This window comes from Podarcis pityusensis, assembly GCF_964106645.2.
Source record: "Podarcis pityusensis genome assembly, chromosome: 5".
Taxonomy (NCBI): domain Eukaryota; kingdom Metazoa; phylum Chordata; class Lepidosauria; order Squamata; family Lacertidae; genus Podarcis; species Podarcis pityusensis.
In genome coordinates this window covers 93,050,021-93,060,064 of record NC_138032.1, presented here as the reverse complement: position 1 = coordinate 93,060,064, position 10,044 = coordinate 93,050,021, and the positions used below count along the sequence as shown (strand labels likewise).

General features: G+C 44.2%; 1 long non-coding RNA gene across 1 annotated transcript in view; it reads left to right on the top strand.

Moving 5' to 3' along the window:
* The window catches only part of LOC308477303, a 266,019-nt gene that overhangs the window by 149,058 nt on the left and 106,917 nt on the right, over positions 1 to 10,044 (top strand). The window contains exon 2 of the long non-coding RNA XR_013986466.1: positions 331 to 741. This is a non-coding gene — a long non-coding RNA (uncharacterized lncRNA). The remainder of the gene's footprint in view (positions 1 to 330; positions 742 to 10,044) is intronic.

The following is a 10,044-nucleotide window of genomic DNA, read 5'->3' as shown; positions in this document are numbered from 1 at the left end:
CATGGCAATGGATTCAGTAGACTGGTGGATACTGGGGGGTGGGGATAGGTGGAGAATGACTTAATCCATAGCAGCAGCACATTTCAGGGGAAATTGCCTTTCTCATGCTGTCATATCATTTACTGAATTCATTGAGTCAGTTGCACCACTTGGGTGGTACATGCGCTGGTTATCTCCCGCTTGGACTCCTGCAATGCGCTCTACATGGGGCTACCTTTGAAGGTGACCCGGAAACTACAACTAATCCAGAATGCGGCAGCCAGACTGGTGATTGGGGCCATATAACACCTGTCCTGAAAGACCTACTTTGGCTCCCAGTACATTTCTGAGCATAACTCAGAGTGTTGGCGCTGACCTTTAAAGCCCTAAAGGAGTACCTAAAAGAGCATCTCCACCACCATCGTTCGGCTCGGACACTGAGGTCCAGGTCCAAGGGCCTTCTGGTGGTTTGCTTATTGCGAGAGGTGAGGTTACAGGGAACCAGGCAGAGGGCCATTCCAGTAGTCACACCTGCCCCAAGGAACACCCTCCCAGCAGATGTTAAACGGATAAACAGGCAGCCCTGTTCAAGGAAGTTTTTAGTGTGTGATGTTGTGTTGTTTGTTTGTTTTTTACTATTTTTTGTTGGGAGCCACCCAGAGTGGCAGAGGCAACCCTGTCAGATGGGCAGCATATAAATAAATAAATTAGTAGTAGTAGTAGTAGTAGTAGTAAAAAGGTAAAGGGACCCCTGACCATTAGGTCCAGTCGTGGCCGACTCTGGGGTCCGGTTCTCATCTCGCTTTACTGGCCAAGGAAGCAAGCGTACAGCTTCCGGGTCATGTGGCCAGCATGAACTAAGCCGCTTCTGGTGAACCAGAGCAGCTCATGGAAACACCGTTTACCTTCCCGCTGGAGCGGTACCTATTTATCTACTTGCACTGGTATGCTTTTGAACTGCTAGGTTGGCAAGAAGTCGTAGTAGTACACCTATATTATTTACTGCACCATGGTGACTTGCTCCCCAAGTAACCTCAAATGGAAGGCAGGTGGCAATTTCACAGGGTGACATCCATAAATCATCATTGTGGACTGCCAGTCTGGATTGAATCTAGGAGCCACTATGTTGTGGTTCCACCCTTCCTGGAGGGTAGGGCTCAAAAGATGCTGCTAGACTCTGCAGTTGGATTCCATGGCTGATACTTTATGGTGTACTGTGGGATGTGAAACGCAGAGCAGTCAAATACAACATTCCTAGAGTAGACATAAAAAGGGGATGTCTGGACCAGCCAGTCAGAACTTCCTGGGCTGGGACAGACTTCCTCTACATGTGTCCAGAGGTGGGAGTGACCTCACCTGCACAGGTAACAAAACAGCACAGGGGAGGCAGCCATATCTCTCTCTGACTCCATTCCTCGAAGAAGAAGCATCTCCTTAGCCTGAGATGCTTTCTTGGCTTCCAGCCAAGAGAGGACAAAGGAACTATCTCCTTATGGGATAGATTCCAGGTGTATATATTTTGTAACTTAAGTCTGCCTTCTGGGATCCATCTGTGAACAGAATGTGTGTGAGTAAACTCTTATACTTTTATACAAGACTGTGTCGTGTCTAATCTTTTTATGAGGAAATAAAGGGGACTTACCAGGAAACTTATTTTACAGGCTTAAACAAGCCTGGCAAAGACATTATCCGCTGTACAAGTTTAAAGGGGGGAATGTTACTCTGCTAAATTGTAGAACTTGTTAACACAAGTTGGGAAGGATATAATTAAACAATATATCCTCTCCTGTCTCCCTGAACATTCCCACATGTACCACACCCATGGATTGGGGTTGTTGTTGTTTAGACATTTAGTCGTGTCCGACTCTTCGTGACCCCATGGACCAGAGCACACCAGGCACTTCTGTCTTCCACTGCCTCCCGCAGTTTGGTCAGACTCATGCTGGTAGCTTCGAGAACACTGTCCAACCAATTCAATAATTAATTCAACACATCTAATTCAATATATCGATGATTATGATACCTTGATTGACTGGCCAGCTAAACCAGATGAGAGTAGCCGATTGGTCTCAAACCCTCAGTGAGTTAGAGCCTGCATGCAGAAGACAGACACCAGCAGATTGAACGGATGAGACCAAGAGTGCATCCAAGAAGGTGGTTTCTGGACATGCTTATAGAGCGAAATGAGGGGCAGATGGGGCTCATCAACCTGGGAAGGTAGCTTACCTAGGAGAAGGGAAGCTCTGGTCCTAAACCTCTGCTGCCAAACAAAAGGCTAAGGATTAAACCCTACACAAATCTGGAGTGGAATCCCAAAGACAGTTGGATGGCATCTTGTACACCTCCTTCAAGTAACTCCTACAGCTAAGCTAGTGCCCAACATATTACTTTGCTTTCCTTTGGACCACATCAACAAGGCTGGGCAGCCCACGACCTCCATACACACTGCCCAGGCTTGCACTCCAGGGAGGCCACTTCACTGTTGCTAATGCAGTACTGATAGTCTTGCTTTCTCATTTGATGAACTGACAATAAATTTTAAGTCGGGAACAAAATCAGATGAGCTCAGAGCAAAGAAACATATGTTGATTGAGTGTGTTACATTTGTCATCAAAACAGATACTTGTTGTCCCCTTCAACAAATGAAAAGAAATAAATAAAAGGTGTTTTACATACCACATTTACTGTGACATTTATCGCAACACCACAGTGGTGCAACTTAAACAGCAAAAACGTGTTGTCATGTGTGGCATTTAAAACTCGTATTAGGACTCTGATATTTTCTTCCCTGGTATTTTAATCATGTTTAATCATGAGAAAGTTACACTGGAATATTTTTGACTGAGCCAGGGTCGGGGATTTAATTCCAATGGGAATTTATTTATTTATGCAATTATTTATTATTAAATTTCTATTCAACCCCTCATCTGAGGATCACAGGGCAGTTTACAGTATTAAAACACAAAAAATACATAACATAATAACAAACAAAACAATAACATAGTGTTCTTCTTTGGCAATCACTCATAGCAGAGTAAGATTGTCTTCCATGAATATGGCCTTAACAGTGAGTCCGTAAGTGAATATGGAGGTCAATTCCGGATCCACACATCCTTCCAAGTGGGGACATAGGTTTCCAGGAAGGAATTGATCACGGTGAGGATTTGCCAAACATGCCTTCCTCTTAGCTTGTTTCTCCCTTTCGTCCTGAGTTCATGTTTCTTCAAAGTCCATGACACCTTTGGTAGAGGCTCTTCTCCAATATAGCGCTCGCAGGCCAGTGTTTCCCAGTTGTTCGTCAACATCAACTTCGTCGGACTGGTCATGTTGTTTGAATGGCTGATTATTGTCTTCCAAAGCAACTGCTCTATTCCCAACTTGAGAATGGAAAGCGTAATGCCGATGGACAGCAAAAAAGGTTTAAAGACGCTCTCAAGGCAACTAAAAAATAAATAAATAACATAGTGTATCTTGATTTCGTTAAGGCTTTTGACAACATCCTCCATGATGTTCTTATGGAGAAGCTGGTAAAATGTGGGCTGGATGAGGTAACTCTTAGGTGGATTTGTAGCTAGTCATTCAAACCAAACCCAAAGAGTGCTCATTAATGGTTCCTCCTCATCCTCCAAAAATGGGGTGCCGCAGGGTTCTGTCCTGGACCTGTTGTCATTCAAAGTCTTTATAAAGGACTTGGATGCAGGAATTGATGGGATGCTCATCAAATCTGCAGATGACACCAAACCAGAAGGGGTAGTTAATACCACAGAAGACAAAACCAGCATTGCATACGATCTTCACAGAGTGGAGAACAGGACCCAAGGTAACCAAATGAATTTCAATAGGGACAAATGTAAAGTTCTGCACTTAGGCAGGAAGAACCATCACAATATAAGATGGAGGGGGCACCTGGTTTACCAATAATACATGTGAAAGGGATCAAGGAGCCTTAGGAGACCACAAACTTAACATGTGTGATGCAGCAGCAAAAAAAAGAGCTAATGCTATTCTAAGCTGCATCAACTGAAGTATATTGTCCGGGTCAATGGAAGTATTAATAATTCTGCCTTGGTCAGACCACACCTGGAGTCCTGTTTCCAGTTCTGGGCACCACAATTTAAGAAGGATGTTGACAAGCTGGAATGGGTGCAGAGAAGGGCAACCAAGATGATCAAGGGTCTAGAAGCCAAGCCTTATGAGGAACAGTTGAAGGAGCTGGGTATGTTTAGCCTGCAAAAGAAGAAACTGAGTAACTCCATGAGCATTTTAAGCCTGCCTGAACCAAGTTGCTGTATATCAAGCTTCCTCAAACTTGGCCCTCCAGATGTTTTTGGCCTACAACTCCTATGATCCATAGCTAGCAGGATAATGGGAATTGTAGTCTCAAAACATCTGGAGGGCTGAGGTTGAGGAAGCCTGCTGTATATATTATTCTTCAAGACATAGAGTGAGTAAATGTTATTTTTACCTTTTACAAGACTTGTGCATATGTGGTTATTATTTTAAAGGTGAGAAAAGTGGATAATACCAGAAAAATCCAGCCTGCCTTAAAATATCCTGAGTTACTTAAACTAAAAAGGCTAAAACGATTCAATCTAAGCTTCCCTTTTAAACTGCAAAGGGATAGCACTCTGCTGAACTTACAAATGTGAAGAAGGAAGGATAATATCTAATAGATATATCCTCTCCTAGCATCTAAGCAAATCCCAACATGGACGGGGTCATAAGGTACAGGAAATCTAGTCCCAAACCACTTAGGGCCTTAAGCATTGTGAATTGGGCACAGGAAGAAGAAGAAGAGTTTGGATTTGATATCCCGCTTTATCACTACCAGAAGGAGTCTCAAAGCGGCTAACATTCTCCTTTCCCTTCCTCCCCCACAACAAACACTCTGTGAGGTGAGTGAGGCTGAGAGACTTCAGAGAAGTGTGACTAGCCCAAGGTCACCCAGCAGCTGCATGTGGAGGAGTGGGGAAGTGAACCCGGTTCACCAGATTACGAGACTACCGCTCTTAACCACTACACCACACTGGAATGTATTTGTAGCCAGTGCTGCAGGCACAAATGTGATGTTGCATGTTCAAACCTTTGTAGCCCTCATTTGCATCCTGGCAGCTACATTTTGCTACATGGTATTCAGAGGTAGCCTTAATTAAAGCTGTTTTTCTTAAAGAGAAGTTTAATCCCACCTATTATTTATTATTATTATTATTATTATTATTATTATTATTATTATTATTATACCACCCTATAGCTGTAGATCTCAGGGTGGTACACAACATAAAATCACAATATTAAAAAAAACAAAAAATGCATAATAAAAACAAAAAGCAGAAGTATCTTTATCCAGATCAACAGATCTTCCAGCCAACAAAATTTCTATATCCTTTGGATTAGGTTTCAGAAGATACCGTGGTCAAAAGCTACTAAGAAAGTTACAAGCCCACCATTAAGTCTTGGGTGTAAGTATTTATCAGGGCTTCTAAAACGGTTCCTGCCCTTGCTCTGTTGTCTTCTGAAAGAGCTGCTTTACTACTTCCTTAAGAGCAGGTGAGATGACATCATTTACCACTACTGTCCACGTCTTCTACTCTCGCCTGGCTGCTTTTAAAAAACGCAAGCAAAACCATGGCCCAGAGAACAGGTTATTTGTTTCAAACTTCCAAAGAGCTTATCTACATCCTCAGGTTGTACAAGCTGTTAAGTATCCATAACAGTATAAGATGGTCCACAAGCTACGAACATCTTCAATCCTGCCTTAATGGGGGCTTCTAATTAAGTATAAATGCAAGTGATGCTATCCACAAACTGCAAGGCAATCAAAGTGAGCTTTCAATGGTTCCACCACCTGCCCCACCAGATTGCTTGTGAAAAGGGCAATTTCCCAGCAAAAATAGCTGGCCAATATTTCATAAGATGCAATGGTACTGAAGTCCAATTTCTTCACCATCACAGACTGAGCATTCAGATGAGATCATACCTGTGATTGGTTATGTGCTTAGTGAGTCACCTGCGCTCTCGAGCTAGACCCATTTCATTGCTTTCAATTCCTCTGAAAACCAAGGCTCTATGATGTGGTCAAAGACACTTGGGAACTGCGGGAATGTTGAGTGTGGCAGGACTCAACATTGTTTATTAATATCCTTCCTAACTTGCGCTAGGAAGTTCCTTTACTTATCAGTGTTTACATTCCCCTTCTCATGCACATCAGAAAACTAGTTGCAAACTTGTGTGAGTTTCTTAAGACAATATGCAATTCACTCTGGCTTGTCCAGATTGAAATGTGTTCTAATATTTTCCTGGTAAGACCCCTTGAATCCCTCCTAAAAGAATAGAGACACCACAGTCTTATTCATAAGCAATAAAAAGAAAGTTTACTCACAATCAGGCAGAGCACAGTGTGATACCTGAAGGCAGGCTTAAGGCTTAAAGTTATAAGTGTTATGTACTGAAGTTCTCACCCTGGGCCAGCAGGGGGATACTGTAGATAGTTATGCAAATAAGGGATCGAAAGTGACGTTCAGTGATTGGATAGTTTTAGGAAATTGTTACAGTTATGTTGTACTGGAGCTCTATATAAGCAGGCTGACTGAACCCTTCAGTTCAGTTCTGTTCTGGCCTGAGAATAAACAAGAGCTGTTCGAAGAATCGCTGTGTCGTCTGATATGTTCACCCACAACTTAACAATAAGCATATGAAAAAAGGTTTACCCCACATGTGGGCTGACCTAATGACTGCAGTTAGCAGTCTGGGAAGTTCGCAGGACAAAAGGAAGATGGAAAAGAGAGTGGCAGCATGACTTGGCCTTTTACCAGGTCTGGAAAGGTCAGGCCCACCCACTAGTCACATGCAAAGAAGGATGCTTCAGGCCAGGAGGAACAGGAAGTTTCAACTGGCTGGACCAAACATTCCCTTGCATGTCCACTCTAGGAAAACAAGGAATGTTGTATTTGACTGCTCCCAGTGGATTACATCCCACAGGAACAATTGTGTCTAAGAATCAACTCATCTCCATGTTTCAGGCAGAAACCTGGACCTCAACAGGATTGCTGACTAACTCTGCAAGAAATCCACCCCACCCCACCCCCCAGGACTGCAGAATAGCTTCAGCATTCATCAGCCTCTAGGGTTGGAACATTATAACAGGTCACAAGTAGTCAAAAGGCAGGGTTAAAGGAGCTGTTGCCATTGTCCATAGAAGTACCACCTCCTTTGACAGAAAACCTCGATCTTGGATAGGATGCAGTGGTTCTCAACCTGTGGGTCCCCAGATGTTGTTGAATTACAACTCCCATCATCCCTGAGTTCTGGCCTTGCTAGCTAGGAGTGATGGGAGTTGTAGTTCAACAACATCTGGGGACCCACAGGTTGAGAAAGGCTGGATTAGAGGATTTGCATTTGGTGCAGGGCCAGAGAGGCTGCTGGTATATCCGTCACCTTCATGGCTGAGGTGGTCTCTAGCATGGTCTTAGGGAACCCCAGGGCAGTAGTTAAGGGCAACTTCAATAGCCAAGTGGTAGCTACTGTTGGGCTGGCTCAGGACTTCACACTCTCCATGGCAACCACAGGACTGACATTGGTCCAGCTCAACAGGGAGGACACACCCTGGATGTAATCACCCTGAGGGATGTCAGGGATTAACCTAAGAAAGGGGTAATGGTGGGATCATTATTGGGTAAAAGATGGATTGATTGAACCAATAATTTAGTGTGGCAGCTCCCACACTCTGGAACTCCCTGCTTGTTAACATTAGACAGGAACCTTCACTGTATTCTTTTCTGCAAAAAAAGTTTTCTGCTTATGCAAACCTACCCAGACATGTAATGCTGGTGTGTATTTTAATGCGTAATTTTAACTTAAAATGTGTGCTTTCAACTGTAGATTTTGCTTTTCTTGTAAACTTGTTTTTAACCTTGATTTTTATTGACAGTTTTAATGTATATTGCATATTCTTTGTAAACTGCTAAGAGTACTTGCAGTTAAATGGTATACAAATTTTGATAAATAAATAATAAGGGTCTGATCTGATCAGATAATGACCTGTTTATGTTTACAGAAACATCACTGGCTCCCCTACCCGCAGATCTCTGTCCTTAGACTTGAACATATAACCAGATCAAGAGTGTGACCTGCCACATCTGTAAGGTCTGAAATTATATGAGGTAGGCCCATGGTTGTCACGGCAGCCATGTTGGAATTCCCCAAGAGCAACAGTGTTGTGGTCCTCTACACCAACCCTGAAGCTACCTCAAGAGAGACTGGTGCTCAGTTCACTAACAGAATCCCCACCCTATCGCAAGACTCCAGTGCCATGTAAAGGCATTGGAAACTCGTAGGCTGCAGAATGGGGAGTCAGGTCAGGAGCCTGAATCTTTGTAGACCAATGCTTTGGAAATTCAACAAATAAAATAAAACAAATAGATACTGGGCATGTTTAGCTTGAGGAAGAGGAGGCTGAGAGGAGATATGATAGCCATCTTCAAACATCTTGAGGGCTGTCGCATGGAAGATGGAGGAAGCTTGTTTTCTCCTGCTCCAGACGGTAGGAATCAAGCCAATGGCTTCGATAGACAAGAATGGAGATTCCGACTATACATATGAAAAAACTTTCTGATGGTAAGAGCTGTTTGACAGTGGAACAGATTCCTATGAGCAATGGTGGACTGTCATACCTTGGAGGTTTTAAAGGCAGAGGTTGGATGGTCATCTGTCATGTGTGATCTAGCTGAGATTCCTGCATTGCAGGGGTTGGACTAGAGAGGCAGGGTCCGAGTCAAGTCCGAGGTTGAAGGTGCAGTATGGAGGCAGTCCATAAAAGTTGAAGCTGGATGCAGGGCAGGTAGTCGGGTGAGGTCAGGAGCTCCGGCAGGATAGCAGGACAGGGTTCAGGCAGGAACTGACAACCAACAAAGTTGCTCCCGCAACTTGGGACTGAGGCTGGCTGGCTTTTATCTGCCCCGAGGCACAGGGTGACTCGCCTCTCCTGGCCTGGAGGCGAGCACTCCTCCTGCGAGAACTTAGTTCCCTCTGCCTCTCTGCCCTGAGCCTCTGTAGCTCAGGAGAGGCTGGAGGGTTACCGGACGCAGAGGCAACCTCAGCTTCCTCTGATGGGGCTGAGAGTGGAGCACCTGCAGGCAATGGGTCCTCCATCACCTCAGGAGCCAGAGCAGGCTCATCTGATGCCTGCACCTGAGGATCCAGCACAGGTGAAGACCCTTCAGGTTCATGCCCCAGCCCTGGCTCAGCTGGTTCTGGAGTTGGGGAATCCTGTGCAAGCTGGGATTCCTCAGGTTCAGCATCCGAATCCGAATCTCAGGCCATCACACTATTATTCTTCCACACCCATCAACCTGTGGCTGTTCCTGCCCTTGATTAGACAGTCACATCTCTACCTTCCTCCAACCATGTCTTAGTTATACAAGCAAGATTAGTTCACTCTTCCTGGAAGAGATTATTGATGATAAATGTGTTTCCATTTACTGATCTGGCAGTAAGGGGCCTAAGGGGCCTGGAGACCAGCCAGTGGCATTACCAAGGCAGGGACAGGCATAAAAGCAGAATAGCAATAGCAATGTCACTCCCTGATGCCTGAGTGACAGAAAGGAGACAGAATGACAAGATGGTTTACACAAAGCACTAGCAGAGAGTGCCTGGCACTGCCTGGAATTGTTTTGGCCAACCATCTTGATTCAAAATGGTGCACAATGTGCCAAGTTTGGATATGATATCTCAAGAGGCAGCTGAATCTATGCCCCAAAATGGACGTAGTCATGGCAAAATCACAACTTGGTCCACCATCTTGATTCAGAATATTGGCCGGCATCCAAATGTCAATGAAAACTGCTTTCTGGTGATGATATTTCAAGAGGCATCCAAACCTATGAAGAACAAATGGGCGGACAGACAAACCACTTTCCAAAATATGTAGTAGACTAAGGTAGTATTCAAAACTTAAGCACTTTAAAACCCCATTCATTTTTATTAGTGAGAGAGCACATGACCAATCTGAACCAGTTCTTTTGCCAGTTCCAGGGTGTTGGAGCAGCTAAAGAGCTTCCTGGAGTCATC